The following is a 15,015-nucleotide window of genomic DNA, read 5'->3' on the forward strand; positions in this document are numbered from 1 at the left end:
AAACTAGCATTTTGAAAAGCTTGCCTACATTCATAGATCCCTTCTCAGATAACAATTTTCCTGATGAAACGAGTTATATAGAAAACATTGCAGAGCTCTGTGAATTTGAATTTTCTGACCCTTTTTATGTCACCTTTTTTTATTTAATACAATGTGTGTGGGAAACGATGTGTACAAGGACACTTTCAAGAATTATTTTTCTTTTACATTTCAAGATTCAAGGACAGCTTCTCACATAAGCCTCATGTTTCCATGGTGTTCTGTGAATGTTAACCTTGTTTGGCATGGACAGTTTACCCTGACAGTGTATTATTAGTGTCAGCTGAACTCCACGTCTTGTAGAAATCAAAAGGATATTGAGAATATTCCAATTGGATGTTGTGGGAAAGTCTGTGTTGCTGTGCTAGATCGTAACGCCACACAATAAACCAATGAGTTTGAGCAGTGCTGCCATGTTTTTTTAATGCTAGTGAAATTTAAGGGGTAAACTACCTTTCAAATTAAATGTTTCTATTTTAAAGAAATTACGGTAATGCTTTTCTTAACCATTAAAGGGTTAGTTCACCCAAAAATAAATTCTGTCATTAATCACTGACTCACCCTCATGTTGTTTCAAACCTGTTTGACCTTTGTTGATCTTCAGAACACAAATTAAGAAATTTTAGTGAAATCCGAGAGCTTTTTTGTCCCTCCATTGGGAGTTACATAACTACCACATTCTAGGTCCAGAACGGTAGGAAAGACATCATTAAAGTAATCCATTAACCTCAATTTTGTCAAACAAAGTGGGTGCGTTATTTACAAAATAATATTATCTAAAGTGCGTTCACGGAACTTCGCCAGCGCGCGAGTCAACACAGCACTCATGCGTCGCGTTGCTCCCCCTATTGGGTCGCAGTGCAGGTACATTTTTTTTTTTTATTATGTTTTTTGCGGGGGAAAATGGTTGCACTTTGGTAATAAAAAAAATAAAAAAACTTTACATTTGAGCTTTGAAGAAACCATGCAAACATTGCACAGTGACAATGTGATATAGTTCATGCTTATTTTTACTGAGAAGACATTTCATTAAAGTTATTTTAAGAAATGTATTTTGCTCTATAGCTGGATGAATTGCTGAGATCGTTCAAGATCATTCGGGTAGTCTGCTGCAAATGAAACATACCATTCCTCCCTTGTGCTAACTGAGTAGGCTAAATTACAAGTTTTTTGTTCCTTCGGTCTCAATAGAGATCCCATTGGCTGAACCTTCCATTCCATTATCTTTTTTTTTCATTCTGAAATAGGTCCAGCTTTACCATCAATCTGATATCTTAGATCTCTAGTTTAAAAGGGTTTACCCAAATAATTTATTATTTAATTGAACTTCTTTTCATCCACAAGTCTTTGCTCTTATCACACAGAATACCATATTATCCCTCCTAATTTCTGGTGAATCGGTTCTGAGCTAAAATGTAATCACTCTGGAGATTATTTGGTTTGAGAGCTGATTTAAATAAGTGCTGTTTTATCCATCCAATTATTAATTTGGATCTGAAGCTGTTTGCTTGTTGTTGTGGGTGGATTTGAATTGTTTGAAGAATATGACTGTATAAAGGTCTCTGGAAGCATTCATGGTAAATATCACATGCTGACTCAGTCTTCTACTGTAGTCAGGGCTGTTAGCTGAAATTTGTTCATCAACACGTGTGTGCGATCATAAAACTCACAGTTTTATGCTTTTATACTGCTCACTTGTTTTCAGTCTCCTATCACATAAATAATTTGCTTCTTGATTTGATATACTATGCTACTGTGACGGTGTGCCAGTGTAATTTTAGTATCATTTATATTAGTATTTTTTTAAAGGGGTCATATGATGGTTCTAAAAAGATTTGGTGTATTTGGTTTAATGCAATGTGTTTACGTGGTTTTAGGTTAAAAAAAAATCATTGTTGGTCCTCTATGCCTCGCCTTTCTGAAATGCGTAGATTTTTACAAAGCTCATTGTTCTGAAAATAGCGTGTTGTGCTCTGATTGGCCAGCGATCCAGTGCATTGTGATTGGCCCAAAAACCTTAAGCGTGTAACTGAAATGTCACGCCCGTTACCATATTTGGACCATCAGCTCCCAAAGTAATAATGACAGGTGATAATGTCTGTTCTACCTTATCAATTCGAGCCCGAATCTGAACTGGAAAATGCAGATGACCAAGCTGATCGATCAACTTTGCCAGCGCGACTGGACCAGATCGTATCAGATTGGTAAGATTTCATTTAATTGGTGACATAATTACTGATTATAATGACTTTTACTGTATTTTCACGCGTCACGCCGCGCTACGGGTGTGAGAACACTATGTAAACATAAAACTATGTCTGCATTTGTGATCATAAAAACGACAAGCAAGCGCTACTCTATACTGCTCAAAACTTCATGCCTTCAACCTTCACTTCAGCCTTCAGCCTTCACTTCAGCCTTCATGCACAGCCGGCCTTGTACTCTCCCAGGTTCTGGAAACAATCCTTCGAAAAATGCGCAACATACAGTCGAACATTTTAGTTGTACTGGTCTGGAATTGTGTCGTAAATAAATATTTTTTTCACTGTTTTCTAATTGTGTTCTCTTTTGGAAGGCCAAAGAAGGCCACACAAAGTAGTTTGGCTTTCGCAACAAAAAACACAGTGTCTCCACGACATGGCGGTGACTGTGTTGTGCGAATTTCGATCTCCCTGCCAAATTATGTTGAAGTCAGTATTAGATACCTGTTATCCGATATATTGCCTAATCCTAACCCCTCCCCCACAACTTATCCTAAACCTCAGAATTCGGCACAACACCGGCGGGAACAATAATAGAAGTTACGCTTTCTTTCTTTGCGTATATTTGGGCGGTGTTATGAAACACACTGACGTAGATTTGTGAGGGCGTGTTTGAACGAAGCGTTTTAGGAAGGCTTGGCTGAACCTTAACTTTTAAAATGATTATCTCTTTAGATTCGACACTTTGAGCTTTGTAACTCTGCAGATCTTATACTTGCACTAACAGCTACATAACACACTAAAGAAAAATGAAAACATGAAATCGCATCATATGACCCCTTTCATTTTTTAAATTAGCTTTTATTTTCATATTATTTTATTTCTTTTATTTCAGGTTTATTTAACAGGGACAATGCACACTAATAAATACCTAAATAAATGTATAGTGTGCCAGAATTAGCCAAAAGGCTATTTTACATCTCCTGTCCCTGGACAGATCTTAATGTCACACCTAAAAAAATAAAAAATAAATAAATGATTGAAATAGTAATAGTACACTACATACAGGTTAACATGAATGTATTAAAAAATTACTAAACCAACATATAAAATAGAACAATTGGTCAATATCAACAACAACACCAACACACACAAGCCAAACTGTCAGTCCATATAACAAACATTTTTTTGGACATGCACAAAAAACAATATAGCTGGGACAATTACAAACAACAGAGGTTTCACCTATCTAAACACAAATGAGCCAGACAACCTCATCGGCATAGCACAAGAAGCACAAACAAACAGGCAGGACAGAGAAGACAGGGTAGCAGCAAGATTTCATGTCAAATGTAATGTTGACAGTCCTGACTACCCGTTAGCCACTTCTTTAAGTTAAATTTAAAAGAAGCGTAAGTTTAAAAATTCCTAATGTGAATTGGAATGAGGTTCCATTCACGAGCAGCCGTGACTGAAAAAGCTGTTTGACCAAGTGCACTCTTCCTCAACGGGACAATGCAGTCATTTCATATTAACACTATACTTAACTGTACTACTGTACTTTATTTTTATTTCTTAAAAGGGAATGAAATAACATAATAACATACACCATTAAGGGTAATGCAATATCTGATATTAGATATTATTCCTGGAAATGCAGGAACCTGTCAGCTGACATCATTGACGCGTCGGTGAAGATTCGGTATCTGTCACCCTAATGGGGGTGATGGGTATATAATGTGTATGGATATGTTGTTTAGAGATCAGATTGAGGACACACCAGTTTCCCTGTTGTTGTTTCCTGAACCCAAAGTATTTTGCCACCGTATAATTGAAGCTTCTACAACAGCGATGATCTACTTTCCTGCAGAATTTATTTCCAACACACCTGCTTGCAATTTTCGAATGAGCTGAAAGAATATTAGAACTGGTTCAGGTGTTTGTTAAAACTTAAAAGTGAAACTAAACTCTGCAGGAAGCCGGATCTCTGGGAGGAGGATTGAACTAAAACATTTTCACACTATATGAGACAGAAAATGAGCTTTGGCTTAGTCCCATCAGCTTACACCGGTCTTCCCAAATACTACTGCAGCGATCACCTGCATGAAGCTCATGGACTGTTGCTTTTAAAGGGATAGTTCACCTCAAAGGTAATCTAAACTTAAAAACAGGCACTCAAGTGGCACAAATGTTTTGTGCAGGGCAGATTTTCTGGGAAAAACCCAATATAGGTTTTTGGACTACAGCGGTGCTCTACACAAGCTATTCGCTAAGTGCTAAGTGCTTTGAACAAGTGACAAGCTAATTTTTTTTTAAAAACTCTTTATTCCCTGTATTGAAGATGCATTCATGCAGTGGTGGGGAATGGGACTTGTGTAGTGCCAGGTGAGGAGTGCTGGCCACTTTGTTTAATTGCTCTTATTTATTTGTTTAACTCCAGGGCTGTGTTTCCTCTTGATATATGGGTGGGTCCCCAGCCAGCTTTTATGAAAGAGCAGGCCTCCGACCAATCCCATTAAATCAGACTTTGTCATCCGCCTCTTCCTGGACTCCAAAACAGGCAGCATTTGGTGCAGTGCATATAAGCAATGAACTCCACTTTGATATATTTTTTGGATCCACTTTATGTGTAAGAAATGATGTACCTTACTGGATTATTTCAAGCTTTCACCGAATTGATTGTGAAAGAGCTGATTTGGGGCCGTTTGCGGTGCTCATCATCAATAATTGCTACTTGCCAGATTCAATTCTATATAAATCCTCACCTGCAGTGGGTCCAAGAAAAAAAGCATTTTTCAGTAATAACTTAGCTTTCATTGCCACGCTAGCCACTTAAATGCTGAAAATTCTTACACATTTCATTAAAATATTCTGTTAAAAGCTTTAGATTGCGTAATGTTGTAAGTTATTGTGTCCTTAATGGTATTTGAAGGAGCTGATTAGAGTAGTATGAGAAAACAAGCTGCTAGTGGAGGCTGGAGCTCATGAACTAATACTCTCATTTGAAATGATCACTAGAGGAACACGTAGACCTCTGCTAGAGCACTCGAGGACGGAAATAAGGTGATGAAGAGCTCTGAGGTGCTTTTGGTGCTCACCTGCATGTGCTCGTGTCAGGTTTTGAAATGTTTTAGGAATCAAATGTCCCCCAAATTTTGTAAAAACTATCACCCTGTGTTCTCCATAAGGACAACAGATTCATCAGGGGACTCATTAATGTCTTATTTGGTAGGACTTTTATTTTGTCTTGTCATGGCTGTGTCATGTGACATTTCAATTATGTAGAATTTGATATGACTTCAGTGTTTGGAATGGCTCTCTCTTGGCTCTCTCTTTCTCTCTTTATTATTTTTATTTTATTTTTATTTTATTTTTTAAAATCACTGAGCAATGATATGAGAGTAAAATAATGCAGCTTTTGATGTTGAATTTTTTTGTCATGATTCATTATCAAATGTTAGAATGAGGGAAAAATTGTCCTAAATAAATAATTTGCTTATTTGAAATAACATATGCTCTGCTATGCTTTGTAATGGAGGTTAAAATATGATATGTTTGTTCCCTGATTTAACAGGATGTTTTCAGGGGAGTCATGCTATAATTAATTATTCATAGATAGTGTGGTAGAACATTGTGTGCTCTGTTTGGTTAAGTTTGAAGTTCTGCTGCATTATTTGCTGTCAGTGCAGACTAAGAAGTGAATACACATTGGTCTCTGCAGTCCTTCATGGGAAGGTACAGAATGTAAAGAATGAAATTAAGTTAAAAGTTCAAATTTATGTGTCAGCATAAACAACATGCAGATTTAGAAGCAAGTAAATCGCATCTAGGAGGTTTAAACAGCAAGTGTGATGGATTTTTAAATAAATAAAGTAGTATATAAAACTAATCATAATTCTTTAGGCCTAACATTCTGCCACTTGAACAATTTACTCCGAAGTTTGTCAAAACCAGTGAAAAATTCAGAAATGCTGGCTAGACAATATAAAAAATACAACAATCTGGAATGGTCTCATTAAATATTGAGTAATCAACTAAACTTCTAACCTTTTCCATTTTTCTTTAATGATTTTCTCTCCGTTTTGGCCTTCTGTCCACACTGAGACGGCGTTTTAAGTCAACGAAAACGTAGCTTTTGTAATACGCTCTCCAAAGCGGATAGATTTGAAAACGCCGTTTTCGCGTTGTGGTGTGGACTGTGCATTGTCGAAGGCGTTGTCTGAAGTCTGTCTGGTTATTATTGCTGCACAGCAAGTTAGTTAGTGGAACAAGTTACAGGTTATATTTAAACATTTAAATATGATATGATATTTAAACATTTAAGTAATTATTTAAATGTTTGAAGAAGTATCTAAGTCTGCCATATAATCCTAATATTACTGAAGATTAGTTTTAACGTTTGCATTTTTTTAATGGTACTCATATTTTTGAGCAAAGACTGCACTTTTTGTATATTCAGTAATATACTGTATGTCATGAGGATTATGTGGTCATTTGCATATAAAGAACATAAGGGCAAGCAACAGAGAAAAGTTATCTTATATTTGCAATATCGATTCAGCAGAAACTGGCTTTCTTCACTCCATATTCCACTCCATTTTTCCCCTATCCAGTGATTTATTCCTCACCAGCCTTAGGTACTCGATGGAAATCTCAGCACTTATTGTTGGCTGTAATATTGGCAGAACCATAAATGGAAGAAACATTACTTGTCTTTTTTTCCTCTCCGTCATACAGTTCCGTATAGTTCCAGCCTGCAGCAAAGTTATCATATTTCTCTGGTCTGATGAGGTGAAGAGGTCATGTTTATGACTAAAATGTTAGCTAGCTGACATTGTTTATCTTTACTAATTCCCAGATGCATTCTGCAGTGTAGATAGAGTAATTATTAACACAGATGAATATGAAAAGATTGCATGGTGCGGTGGTATTAAATGTTGGGACATACTCTGCTGAATTTGTTTTTATCTTGAAATTAGGTTATTAGTCTCATTAGGTATGATAAACAACGCCTATTAACCTACAAAGATGCCCTGTCAATCAGAAACCTGACAAACAAGGCCTCTTCTCATCAAACTGAGAATATCACAAGGGGCTCAAGTGTTGATTTCAATCAATTCATAGAGAACGTAACAGTCACATACTCTGTATGGCCACATGCCAAAAGTCTGAATGACATTTACCTGCGGCTTATCATAAGCCTGGGCATATTTCCCATCTCCTCAGTCTTCAGCTGATTTGTTCATTTTTCTTTTTCTTTATTCCTCTAATACACCTCTCAATCCCCTGCTCTCATCAGTATACCCCACAAGTGTGAAATGCGTTAACAAATTAAGCTCACACCTCCTGAAAAGTAACAGAAGCAGTTCTCAAGAGAAGAAGTGATAATGAGTCTAATTGATCTGGTTTCTTCTAAATGAGACACCTGTAGAAGATCCCTGTATAGTTGATTGAGATGGTGAGGTTGTGTGTCTAACTAAGAGACAATGTTTTCTGCGATGCCCTTTTGTCAAACAGTACTTTCTGACTTCTATTGTACTCAAAATATGGTTGGTTGGTCTGTATTCTCTCCAGCACACTGGTGTATGAAAACAGGACGATGCTTTTTGCTGAGGAGATGAGAGGCTAATGCTTAGGAGGATGGCTGGCTTCCATTAGGCTAATCTGAAAAAAGACTTTTAAACCAAGGTTAATTGAGTCAAGTTTACTTCTGAGTTGTTTGTGGTGTAATTGTTGGAAAGAATGCCAAATCCCATTAATCAGAAATGAATGGCCTTCAGAAGTTAAGAGTGCTACGTCTCATGGGATTGAAAAGGCATTTGAAGGTTCTAGGTTTTAAATGAACTAACACTTACAATGTATTGCTATGAGATAAACATAGTCAAATAAGTTTTGAGTATATTGGTGCGATTTCAATTATAAGACTTTATTAAATAAATTTATTTATTTATCAGATCAGGCAACAATGTCTTTGTTCCATATTGCCCACTAGCCAATATTAATGTTTCACCCAGTTAATATTAACTAAATGTCTTGGTTCCATATCAGTTATATCAGCAGATATTATTTGTTTGTTTTATGTTATGTATATAGACAGAGTAATAGTATAATGTCTGTTATACTGTGTAAATTACAGTTTGTTCCACCTGGTGACATTAGTCACCCCTGAGCTAGTTGTACTTTGTAAAATGAAAACGAAAAGAGGTTGTGTTTTATATTTTGTTTTGCTATAAATGTACATGCAGTGAAGATAATCGATGTACATGTTGCCTGAACCACATTTGTGTGACTATTAATACGTTTAAGATTTTTAAAATGAAAGGAAAAGAAAGTGGCTGGGTGGTATACATATTTTGTTTTATTGTAAATATATGTAGATAACAAGAGTAGTCAAGGCTAGGTGAGTGACATTATCAAGAACTCTGCTGTATCATTTGAAGAATCACCAAACTTGCATCCTCCCATCCTCAGAAGTTTGTACTTGGCAAATCCGAAATACCAAGGACGCATCCGAACTTTGCGTACTTGGTATTGAGAAGCCCCTTTGTTTAAGGTTGGTGCATAGATAGCCTCTTCTTTTTCTGCTCTTTTCCTGTTGTGGCGGTTGGAATTGAAATAACTAAGTAACTGGCTACATGAACCATCTCTCCAGCCACTGGTCGTGGAAAGAAATGATGCTTAACCATTTAAAATGGTATCGACACTCTCTGAAACATTTCATACTCTCATTTACCTTAAGTGTCTATTTATCCTGCTTAATGTTCTGTATTGTTTTGTTTCTGTAGCACAAAGCGGCTGTTTGATGTCGATAAGCCAATACAGTGAAGCTGAGGAGATGGAGATGAGTATTGGGGGAGGAGGGAGCGAATATGGGACTCTTCTTCAAGCTCTTTATGAGCTGGGAGGAAGTGGCTTCAATTAACTCCTTTAATTAAAGTACTTGTCAAATTGCAGTGGTGAGTCAGCATGTCGGTGAAGGGTTCATCTCCTCTAGAATGTAAATGTGAAGGTGCTTGGCACCTCTGGAGAACATGGCTAAATATGGATCCGCCAAGGTCCTCCTAATGGAGTGGACGCATGGATCCCCTAGCTGTGCGTATTGCTTCCACAAGCTCCAAGAGTGACAGATTGTTTTCCACCTGTCTATGAGCAGCAAAAAATAGTGTGGACGAAGAGGGTGGAGACAGAGACAAAGACAAATAACAACAGAGCCATATGTAGTCCGGCTGAGAGGAAAGGTAATGGGGAAGGGAAAGAGAGACAGAGAGAGATAGAAAGAGGAAGAAACAGAGCATGAAAGTGAGATTGAGGGAGTCTCTCAGCAACGGTCAATGTGTTCCCGATGCCCTTTTGCATCTAATCAAATCAGGGGCTAAACCTTGTTTTGGAGTTTATTAGAATTTAGACACACTGCTGTTGGAGACTGTGAAGAGGAAAGAACAATAAAATAAACTGATGTACAAATAATGCAATTTTGTCCGTGGCCTCCAAGGCTGAATGCTTTTTGAAAGAGTCAGGATTAGGTAGCGGCTGAAGCCCTGAGCCTCCTTCCTAACTCACACTTCAGCAATGAAGATAACATTTGAATAATTAATCTCTGAGTCTGTAGGGCTGAGCGAGTAAGAGAGAGAGAGAGAGAGGGAGAGGGGAAAATAAAAAGATGAAAGAGGAACGTGTAGGAAAAGCGGACAGGCAACTAAGGGAAGAAGCAAAAGAGGGAAAGGGGAAACCAAAGAAAATATCCCAGAGAATAAAGATAAATAACTGGGGAGAAGGTCTTTGACACCCTTTCCTTCCTCCATCTGGGTCTCAATATCCAATTAAAAATGTAATTGCAAACAGTTGGCTGGAATATGGATTCATTTGTGATGCTCTGATTATTGGTACAGACCTGCTCAGAATGATGGGTTTTGATTGATTTGTTATTCTTTCAGCTAATCAGCCTGTTTTTTTTTAAAGAACATTACCTCTTATTCATCACTCTATCTTTATCATGCGAGTAGAAATAAGTACCCGTCATCAGTGTTACTCTAGATACTTTGCAAAGAGCAAGAATGTAACAGTACTACTGTAGTATGCTTAAAGACATTTGTGAGTGTTTATATTTATTCTTTAAATACACTTTAATGATATGTTGGCTTTAATTAACTTTGTCAACAGGTTCCACGTAACCGGGTTACATTGGATTTATGTAACATTAAGTTAATTACATAAAGGTTAATCCATTGGCGTTTAGTTGAATAAGGTTAACAGTCTCCATGTTCTTCAAAATAATTAAGTTAAATTTAATTATCCTACAATTTATATTTTTACATTCAACCAAAACAAATAATCCAGCTTCATGAGTTTATTCAATGAATACGTTCACTTTTTACAATTTTCTTCACATTTTTAAAAACATTTCCAACTTGAACATGTACAAAATATGTATTCTGTAAAGAATAAATATAATTTTATCCTTCACTTTTCAAGAAAAATAATTAATTAAATAAGACCAAGCATCGAAAAACACACATCTGCACATTGTTCAGGTTGTAATGTATTCAGATGCCTTAAATCATGATGCCCTTCATGTCTGACCACATAGATTCCCAGGGTGGTGTTGCACATCTAGGGTTAGGGGTTAGGGTTAACGCATCGTTTAACATCCTAAAAAAAAGTAAAATACAAAAATAAACAATTAACAACAGATCAGGGGTGAAAGGGGGAGTTGGTTTTAGAGAAACATACAATAATTAAAAAAAATTGAATAATTTACCATGCACTCCTTCACAAGGTTTGAGGGGCCCTCGTCCAGGTTAACGGCAAGTGCTTCCAGGTTGCGTTCACCTTTTTCCAGTAGTGTCATTCTGGACAATGACACAAATAAGCAGTGTTCAGATAAGAATTAACACAAATGATCCCACTGTTATTTCTACAAGAGCCAAACAAAATATTATCTGCAACTGCATCTGTGAGGGCTTTAAAATTCAGAGAATCACTACAAGAAAACTAATAAGTGGTTCTAAACCAAAAGCTTTGCTACAGAAAAGCTATTAAATAATCTTTGATGTCAGAGCTGTTCCAATTGTAGGTGCATACATCACAAATCTGATGCTGCTGAGAAATAGGGTAAAGATACGAACAAGCTCTTAAATTAAAACAGAATTAATCATGTACATTTTAACATTCCAGAGCTTATATTCCAAGCTTCAAGGGATACTTCTTCACCCAAAAATTCAGTATTTTTTTACTGACACTTACAGTTGTGGTCAGAATTAAAGGCACCCCTGGAATCACATTATGAAATAAATGTTTTTATCCAAAACACGTTGGCTACAATTATTGGCACCCCTAGAATTTATTATGAGAAAATATCTCTGAAGTATATTCCCAACCATTAATATATATTTTTTTAGCACACCAGGGTGACTAGGAACATTAAATTGTCTAGCTATAACTTCTTGTTTCACAGGAGTTTAAATATGAGGAAACACAAAGGCTGAATTCCCTTAATCATCCATCAAAATGAATAAAACCAAAGAATATAGTTCTGATGTGCATCAAAATATTGTTGAGCATCACAAAATAGAAAGTGGCTGTAAGAAAAAAGCGAAATAATTGAAAATCCCCATTTTGACCACCAGGGCAATAATTAAGAAGTTCAACTAATCTTCAAACAATCAACTAAAGATGTTACAAATCTGCCAGGAAGAGGACGTGTGTCTATATTGTCTTAATGCACGGTGAGGATGACAGTTTGAGTGGCTAAAGACTCTTCAAGGATCACAGATGGAGAATTGCAGAGTCTTGGGTTCAGAAGCCTACCAAAAAAAATAAAACAACCCCTACATCCCCACATGTTGTTTAGGAGGGGTTCAAACGGCACAGGGTTCTCTGGTCAGATGAAACAAAAAAAAATAGCTTTTTGGCAGAAAACACGCTAGATGGGTTTGGTGCACACAAAGATAAAAAGTACCCCATGTGCACAATTTAATATACCGTTGGATTAATGTTGTGGGCATATTTTTCTGCTGGAGGTCCTGGACATCTTGTTCAGATATGGCATCGTGGATTCTATCAAATATCAACAGATAAATATTCAAAACCTGACGGCTTCTGCTAGAAATCGTATAATGTGGCGTGGTTGGATCTTCCATCAGGACAATGATCCAAAACAAACATCAAAATCAAGATCCAGAACCTATAGTCAGTTTTCTACCTAGACAGAATTTAAAATTCATGATGTAACGGAAGTATCAACAGATAATTTTCTTCAATATTGTGATGTACATCCCAAAATTAAATTGACAATGATTGGAGCATTTCTTTTGGATATATTTTAAGGGGGTATCACATGATTTTTTTTTTACTTAAGCAATCCTAAAAATCATTGCAGTGAGCATGGATAATAAAATGTAAAAAATTATCCAAGAAGTTGAGAACTTAAATACTTAAATATACACTTAAAATTGGGTATTTTACAGAGTATTTGCATGGTCCTTGTGGTTTCATGCTTTTAGACTATCACACCGTTAGCTTAGCCACTGCTAACATCAAACTCCATTGGAATCAATTGTGAGTTCGGCAGGGCCAACGTCACTTCATTCTCTGTCTATTGAGATTACCAAACTGTGCGGTTTTCTGAGGCCTGTATGATGACTGTGAGGTGTAAGCTCTTGTGGTAATAAGTGTCAAGCCATTTACTCGAATTTGCTCCCCATCATCAGTCAAAGAGTGTGAAATGAAACACGTTTTCAAATCCCAAACTGTTACACGGATTAAGCAAAACAATGTCATGGCTTTCCGTCCGTCAACCCCTGGCCTCAACAGGTTTATTATTTTGTCTTGATGGGTTGTGTAGAGCATGTGTGCTAATTTACTGTATGTTTAAGAGGCATAGCAAGGGAAAGGGTTGTTTGGAAACACTTGATGAATGTAAGAAAGGCCGTAGAAGATGGGCTGAAGGGATTATGGGTGTTTTGGTCATAAGGGTTATCAGTGTTGTGTGCATATTTTTGATGAGTGCCCAGAGCAGGGTGTGTGATGGGGGAGTGCAGATGGTCATTATAGCCACAATGTTTAAAAGCTCCACAGCCATTTAGGACCATTTATCCCCTAGTGATGAGTTTTCCCACTGTGCTCACCCATCGATAACTCATCTTTCCGTCCTTCTTTTTTTTTCAGGGCTTTTTATGGCCCTAAAATTCCTCTGCCTGATCAGCAAAGTATTATATCACTGCTTCTCCACTCTGAATAATTTAGCCCGCACCACTATTTTTCTTCTTGCTCAACCTCACTCCCCTTTAGTATTTGCACCTCTTTGTTTTATATTCTCTCTCTTATGTATTTATTTTTTACACATTTTTTTGGTCATCCTCTCTCTCATTTTCCACTTACATTTCTCCAAAGGTCTTTTTATTTAATTTAATTTTTTTATGGTAAAGGAAGTAGCATTTAAAAGACAGAACTCTGAAAAGCAAGCGGCTGAGATGTGACATCAGGAACCTCCGAATGAGCTTCAGGATAAATGACTCGGCACATTTGTTGAAATGTTGGCTAAACAGAAATAATGGCCTAATTGTTTAAGAAAAGGAGTATTGCTGTAGATTGGAATTAGAAGTGAATAAAATGGGAAGACCTCTTTGTGCTCCCATCTCTTAGAGTTTTTGAGCTGTGGGGATAGTGGGAGGTAGGAGGGCACAGGAAGTCGGAGTGTGGGACTTCCTGTGCTTTGGCTTTTGAACAGACAGTTATCACAAACATTTCATTATATTGTATAGGCCTATGTTCTGTCAGTGGCTATTTATTTATGCTTTTGTTTATGCGTTTATTTGTTTAATTATGTTTTTATTTATTTATGATTTTATTTACATAATTAACTTTTATGTTTATGCTTTTATGTTTTATTTGCCTTTTATATATTTATTTTTTATGCTTTTGTTTAACATTTTTATTTATTTCTATTTATGCTTTTATTTAGATTATTGGCTTTTATGTATTTATGATTTTTTTTAAAAACTTATTTATGCTTTTATTTATATAATTGGTCTTTTATAATAATAAAAATAATGATTTATTACATTTATATAGTGCTGTTACGCAACTGCTCCGACACTTGGGTTGAAGAGCCAAACGCCGCTTTATGGGGGGTAATCCACAATCATATTCCATATAACAGGCATAAGGTCAAAACCACAGGACAATCGAGATAATAACAGAGTCCAAGACACAGGCAAACAAGCAAATCCAGGGAGATGAGCAGAAGATAAAAAAAAAACATGACACAGAAAATTAGAACTAAAAAAAACATACAAGACTTCGCCAAAAAATATTATTTTTTAAATGTATCACTTTTGCTTGCTTTCATTTGTATCACTTGTTTGCTTAAATGTATCACTTGTTTGTTTGTTTGCTTATGAGTTGGTATGCAGGTTGCATACTTCTAATGTTGCATGTGCCAACCAAGCAACTGATAAAGAGCAAATATGTATTAAAGGTATTAATGTGAACTGTTTTACTATTCATATATTCTCAAAGATTACAATATAAATATTTACAGTAATATTAAGGCTAACTTCCACAATATTTAAAAACCAATAGGTGCTATTTGTGCTGACATTGTTTGTGCTGACATGAACTGAACCAAACCAAACAGACTAATGAGGTATCACCATGGAGATGATATTTGATTTGAGGACTTTACACAGTACAGACCTTTCTAGATATCCTTCACTACCAATGCTGCCGGTGCTTCATCACATATAACAGGAGATCAAAAAGAGGTCTTCCATTC

The 15,015-nt window shown here is 36.4% G+C and overlaps 1 protein-coding gene across 1 annotated transcript in view; it reads left to right on the forward strand.

Moving 5' to 3' along the window:
* Positions 1-15,015, forward strand: part of csmd2 (CUB and Sushi multiple domains 2) — a 256,709-nt gene that overhangs the window by 1,282 nt on the left and 240,412 nt on the right. The gene's annotated exons all lie outside the window — the stretch shown is intronic.

The sequence above is a fragment of the Phoxinus phoxinus genome (assembly GCF_949152265.1).
Source record: "Phoxinus phoxinus genome assembly, chromosome: 19".
NCBI lineage: Eukaryota > Metazoa > Chordata > Actinopteri > Cypriniformes > Leuciscidae > Phoxinus > Phoxinus phoxinus.